Here is a 5,842-nt window from a genome sequence, read left to right as displayed (position 1 = left end):
CCCCAAGCCTTCTGACCAAACATAGCCCCTGCCTCCTTTAAACAGTTATCATTGACAATAACCACATTGAAAGACACAGACTCGGGTAGGAGGGAGATTTGTGTGTCAGGAATAAATTTAGTGGTGAACAAATGGACGTGAACAATTGCAAGTCTATGAGAGCAGGAATGAGACTGGTGCCCAAAGACAGAGAAGGCTTTTCTTGACCTAAACACTCCATCCTCATTGTCCTCCATCTACTGCCCACACAGCAAGGCATTTGACCAGCAATTCACATTTCATCTCTACGGATCCTGTTTCCTCAAAACCTGGGAAGGGGGCTTCCTTGGACATGGTGGGCATAGGGTGGGCAGAGAATATTGGGTATGGGACGCAGGCAACATACTGCCTCCCTACATGTAGAGCTGCTTGGGCAATCCCTGTGGAATGAATCAATAAAGATGGTTCAAAGCACTTTTGAAACCTTTGCATTGAAAACAAAAGCAAAAATCTCTGTCAAACAGTGACCATCAATAGTTCCATGTCTGTGCCTTTCCCCCTCCTCCGGGGAGGAAGGGGAGCAGAACTTTCTTATGTAAACTAGTTAGGGTGAGGCTATCCTGCTGTACCAAAGAGGACCCAACATGTCAGTGACTTAGAACAGACAGTTTCAATCTCTCTCATGTGTAGTTCCAGGTGAGCATTCCAGGCTGGTATGAAGCTCTGCTCTGCCTGGTCATTCTGAGACCCCACTTCCTTCCAAGTCACTGCTCTGTGACACTGTTGTCACTTGCGTGTCAAAGCTTGGTTGCGACCAGGCATGGTGGCTAACACCTGTAATCTGAACACTTTGGGAGGCCAACGCAGGTGGATCACCTGAGGTCAGGAGTTTGAGACTAGCCTGGCCAACATGGCGAAACCCCATCTCTACTAAAAATACAAAAATTAGCCAGGCGTGGTGGCATGTGCATGTAATCCCAGCTACTCGGGAGGCTGAGACAGGAGAATCGTGTGAACCCAGGAGGCAGAGGTTGCAGTGAGCTGAGATAGCGCCACTGCACTCTAGCCTAGGCAACAGAGCAAGACTCCATCTCAAAAAAAAAGCTTGGTTGCTGCAGGTTCCAACTGTCCAGCTGGAGGAAAGACAGCAAAAGCATGAAGGAGGAATGCTCATTCTTTTAATGCCTAGTAAGAGTTATGCATATAATTTCTGCTTATGTTCTATTGGCAAGAACTTTGTCACATAATCATACTATTACTGCAATGAAGGCAGGACAATGTAGTCTACCTGTGTGCCCTAGAAGAAAGGGAGAATTGATTTTGCATTTCCCTCACCACCTATATGCTTGCAGTTTATTTTTAGAAAGCAGCATAGAAGGCTCACATCCATGCCCAGATAGAAGGGCCTCTCTATTTAGCTGGCATTTTTTTCCCTGGCCTGTCCACCCCCACGTGGAAGGGAGTCAACTTTGAAGGGTAAAGATGAACACAGACTTTTGCCTAGGAAGAAGGACCGCTCAGTCTGGAAAGGTGAAAGGCAGAGGGAAAACCATTGAGACTGATGAAATCAAACACAGATGGCCTGTGTACAACGAATACTCAATCCCTACAGGGTTGTCTCCTCTGACATTTGAAAAAAAAAAAAAGTGTTAATAAATTTAAGACAAGATGCTCAGCTTCACATAGTGGGCAATAAATGTGTGGAGTTTTTAGAAAAGTTTCTAACAACACAGGGATTGACCTTTCAACTTGACTTCAGGGAGGATACCAATGGCCCCTAACACACACATACACACACACACACCACCACCACCACCACCACCACCATCCACTATATCCCTTTGGGGTGGGTCCCTAGTAACAAATAGGGGATGGGGAGGAGGCTGGCCCAACCTTTGCCTAGGTGCCCATGAAGAATCTTGAACCAAGCCCAAGCCCTGACTGCCCAGGAGTGAGCCGGCCTTAAATGGCATTCATCGATGTCACAGCCACTTGTAACAAGGCTCTTTCCTGGGTACTTAAAATGACATCAGGAAGCTTTTCGGGAAGAAAAAACTGTCCGGTGGCAAATGAAACCCATCGATGGCTATCTTCATAATTTGGAGCCTCTCAAACGGAAAACCATTTTTTTTTCTCTCTCTCCCTGGCAGGGCCGTGGCCCACGGAGGCTTCCTTCTCCAAGGCCAGCAGCAAGACAGCTTCACCTCTCTATTTTGATTAGGGCTCCCGCGACGCTAAGGACTCACCCCCGACATCAGAGCCCCTCTCAGAACTTGTGGGCCCGCAAGGCAAGGTCCAGATTACTTCCTTTCTTTTTCCAGAAGCTAAGGTGCTGAGACACAGTGGAAATTTTGATTGCGTTTTCCACACCTTCCAGTTCATCTCATCCCTAAGAAGGTGCTATGGATTATTTCAACAGTGTCAGATGGGAAATAAATTTTCCTGCAAGCAAAAGGCCACAAACACCAGGGCTTGGGGGTGGGGTGGAGGGAGAGGAGAAGAGAGGGAAATGAGAAATTCGATGCTGACATATTGCAGGCTAAAGAAACATCATTTGCTCTTTTCCTGTCCTAAGAATAAAAGCTCCCTGATAGGGCTGCACTCCTCTTCCCTATTAAGGAGATGTGGTTTGGGCTAGAGGAGCAACTGTTCCCAATAAACAGGTAGGGAGCCCGGCTTTCCCTTTCTTTTCCTTTGGAAGTCATATTCGCTCTTGTTTGTGGCCTTAGAAATCCTCCCTACCACAGATTACAGTTTGTTTGAATTAATAAAGCCTCATGGGGGTTATTGCTGTTTTTAGGGTCCAGCCCCTTATTTGGCTTTGGAAAAGGACACTTCCCTGCTGATTCACAGCGCTCCTATTATACTGGGCACATGGAGGAGAGAAGGACATGAGGAGGCTGTGGACCAGGGGACAAAAGACTCAAACAATAACACAAAGGCATGAGATGAGTATGTGTGTGATGATCTCTGTTCTTGTGTGATTAAGCACAGCAGCTTGTGTGAATATAGTTGGCTACTGTTTTGATGAGAAGGGGCTTTTGGAGTCTGTTTATCCCATTAGATGTTACTAATACAAAAAGAGACAGGGTGGTAATAATGGGAAACTTTGTGGTCAGATAAACTTGGGTTCAACTGTTGGCTCCCCCACCTATTGGCTGTATGCCCCATCATTTAACCTCTTTGAGCCGTAGTTTCTTCAGTCGCAAAATCAGACTAAGAACATGATAGGAGACCTGATGCAGTGGCTCACGTCTATAATCCCAGTGCTTTGGAAGGCCAGGTCAGGAGGATCACTTGAGACTAGGAGTTTGAGACCAGCCTGGGCAACACAGAAAGACCCTGTCTCTACAAAAAATAAAAATAAAAATAAATCAGCTGGGTGTGGTGGCACATACTTGTAGTCCCAGATACTTGGGAGGTGGAGGCAGGAGGATTGCTTGAGCCTGGGAGTTTGAGGTTTCAGTGAGCTGTGATCACACCACTGTTCTCCATCCTCAGTAACAGAGCAAGACCCTGTCTCAAAAAGCAACAACAGCAACAACAACAACAACAAAAACCTCACTATGGGTGGTAGATGGCTAATGGAACATGGCAGTGTGGAGAGGGGTCACTACGGAGAGGCTGGCTTGGTAGTCAGCAGGAGGCCTCTCAGGGCCACTGTTAACTTGGCAGATTTGTCGCAGGTTGGGTTTAGTCATGCAGGCTCAGGAATCTGATGTCACATACCATGAGGGTGACCACTTTTTCAGGGTCCAATTAACATTAAGCTGGCTCACAGAGACTGATGTATAAACCAAAGTGCCCAGTTACTGATTCAAAGCAAGAAACCCAGTCACTCAGAGGACCAGAGGCTCCCTTCCCCAGTCAGGGCATTCCAAGTCAATGGGTGAGTATGTGGGAAGCTTGGCTAACCAACAAGGGAAACTGATTAAATTGATTAAATAAATGGTCTATTTTCTGCCTACTCCCGGGATTCTCCTGTTCCTCACACCACAGTTGCACCAAGGAGCTTGCTTTTCTGAGAATGTGCCACATTCTTTATTATGCACGTTTGTTGGGTCCCCACCCAGCATTCTTTCCTCTCCTAACAAACAATGCTCAACTTTTTCTCCTGGCATCATACACACACACACCATGAGCTTCAGGGACACTGATATCATTCCCAGCTCCTGCTCCAGGGTGGCAAGGAAGGAAGAAAGGAAGGAAGGGAAGGAGGGAAGGGTCCATTACAAACTCCATGCCTCAGGTAAACCACCAATCAGGGCAGATATGTGACTTCATTTGACCCAGTCAGTGTGGCTCTCAGGGATCTTCCTGGAACTATGGGGAGAGTGCTCTGTCTTCCTTTGACCTGTGCAGCATATGGATTTTCTTATGAAATAGCTGCAGCCAATTTGCCTCAGTGAGGAAAGCTGAGGATGACACTGACACACAGAGGAAGGCCAAGCCCAGAAAATCATAAAATAGGTCTGAAGTCCTGATCAAGCCATGCCTGAAACCTGCCTGATTCCTCTGGAAACATGGTTCTCAATTTGGGGGTGGGGGTAGGTAGATAGTACCTACCCCTTACATTTTGGAAATGTAAGGGGTTCTTTTCTTTGTCAGGTTGACTGGGAATGTTACTGCCATTTAGTCTACAGTTAGGAATGTTAGATGTTCTACAATGTGTGGATTACCCCCATGGCAAAGAACTGTCCACAGTCCTGCAAGACTTGTGTATGTCTTACCCGACATCAATGTTGGTGCACACACTGCAGCAGGAACTGGAATGAAAGTCTGGTAGGCAGAATCATGGCTCCCAGAGACGTCCACGTTCTCACCCAGAATCTGTGAATGGTACCTTACCATGGCAATGGGGACTTTGCGCAGATGTGACTAAGGATCTTGAGATGCAGACATTGTCCTGGATTATCTGCTTGGGCCTGATGTAATCACAGCACTCCTCAAAGAAGGGACACAGGAGAAGTCAGAGTCAGAGGAGAAAGTGATATGGTGACAGCAACAGAGATTGGAGTGATGTAATTTGAAGATGGAGGAAGGGGACACAAGCCAAGAAACGCAGGCGGCCACTAGAAGTTGAACAAGGTAAGAAATGGGCCTCTCTCCTCAGAGCCTCCATGAGGAACCAGCCTTGGTGACACCTTGACTTTAGCACAGAAACTGGATTTGGACTTCTGACCTCTAGAACTGTCTGGGAATAAATCTGTGTTGTTTTAAGCCACTAAACTTGTAATTTGTTTTAGCAAACACAGGAAACTAATACAAAGTTATGCCTGAAAGGACTCAAGGCAGCCGGTTTTGTTTTGTTTTAATGGGAGACGTGTTCATGGGGATGGTTTCCCACTCATCTTGAGGCAGAGTGCGTCCAGTGTTGCTTCCTCCTGAAGGATCAGGCTTCTGGAAGTCTTGCTTCTCCTCCTGTGGGCTGGCGGAGGACAGTGGAGAAGCCAACACACAAAATTACTGTTTGTACATGGCTAACAAGTGTGGTGATTTTATAGCATCCTGGGCATTTCACATCATGGAGTGGGAACTAGGGCTCTGCACCAGGCACTTCATTTGTTTCCTCTTCTCCTCTTCTGGAAAGGGATGCAGGAGATCTTTTGCAAGGGGCATGTTTTTGTGGGTGGGTCATCACCGCCAGAAAGGCAGCTGATCCATTTGATTGCTATAATTAACTGAGGCTAGCCCCTGGCTCTGTTTTACATATAGACCCAGAGTGCTTTTTTCACAAATATAGACCATGTTTTCCATGGAAGATGGGGCTTTACTTTATTCCAAACTTTACCAAGAGTCATTCCCATTCCATCAGAAAATCACATGAACTATGACCAAGGCTACTTGGGATCCACCTCCCTAT

The 5,842-nt window shown here is 46.7% G+C and overlaps 1 pseudogene; it reads right to left on the bottom strand.

Moving 5' to 3' along the window:
• Positions 1 to 5,326: 5,326 nt before the first annotated feature.
• On the bottom strand, positions 5,327 to 5,598 carry LOC112426172 (small ribosomal subunit protein eS27-like; annotated as a pseudogene).
• Between the last annotated feature and the right edge of the window lie 244 nt (positions 5,599 to 5,842).

Source organism: Macaca nemestrina, chromosome 1 (assembly GCF_043159975.1).
Source record: "Macaca nemestrina isolate mMacNem1 chromosome 1, mMacNem.hap1, whole genome shotgun sequence".
In the NCBI taxonomy this organism is placed as follows: domain Eukaryota; kingdom Metazoa; phylum Chordata; class Mammalia; order Primates; family Cercopithecidae; genus Macaca; species Macaca nemestrina.
Note: the sequence above shows the minus strand (reverse complement) of the source record. Positions and strands in the feature narration are given on the sequence as shown.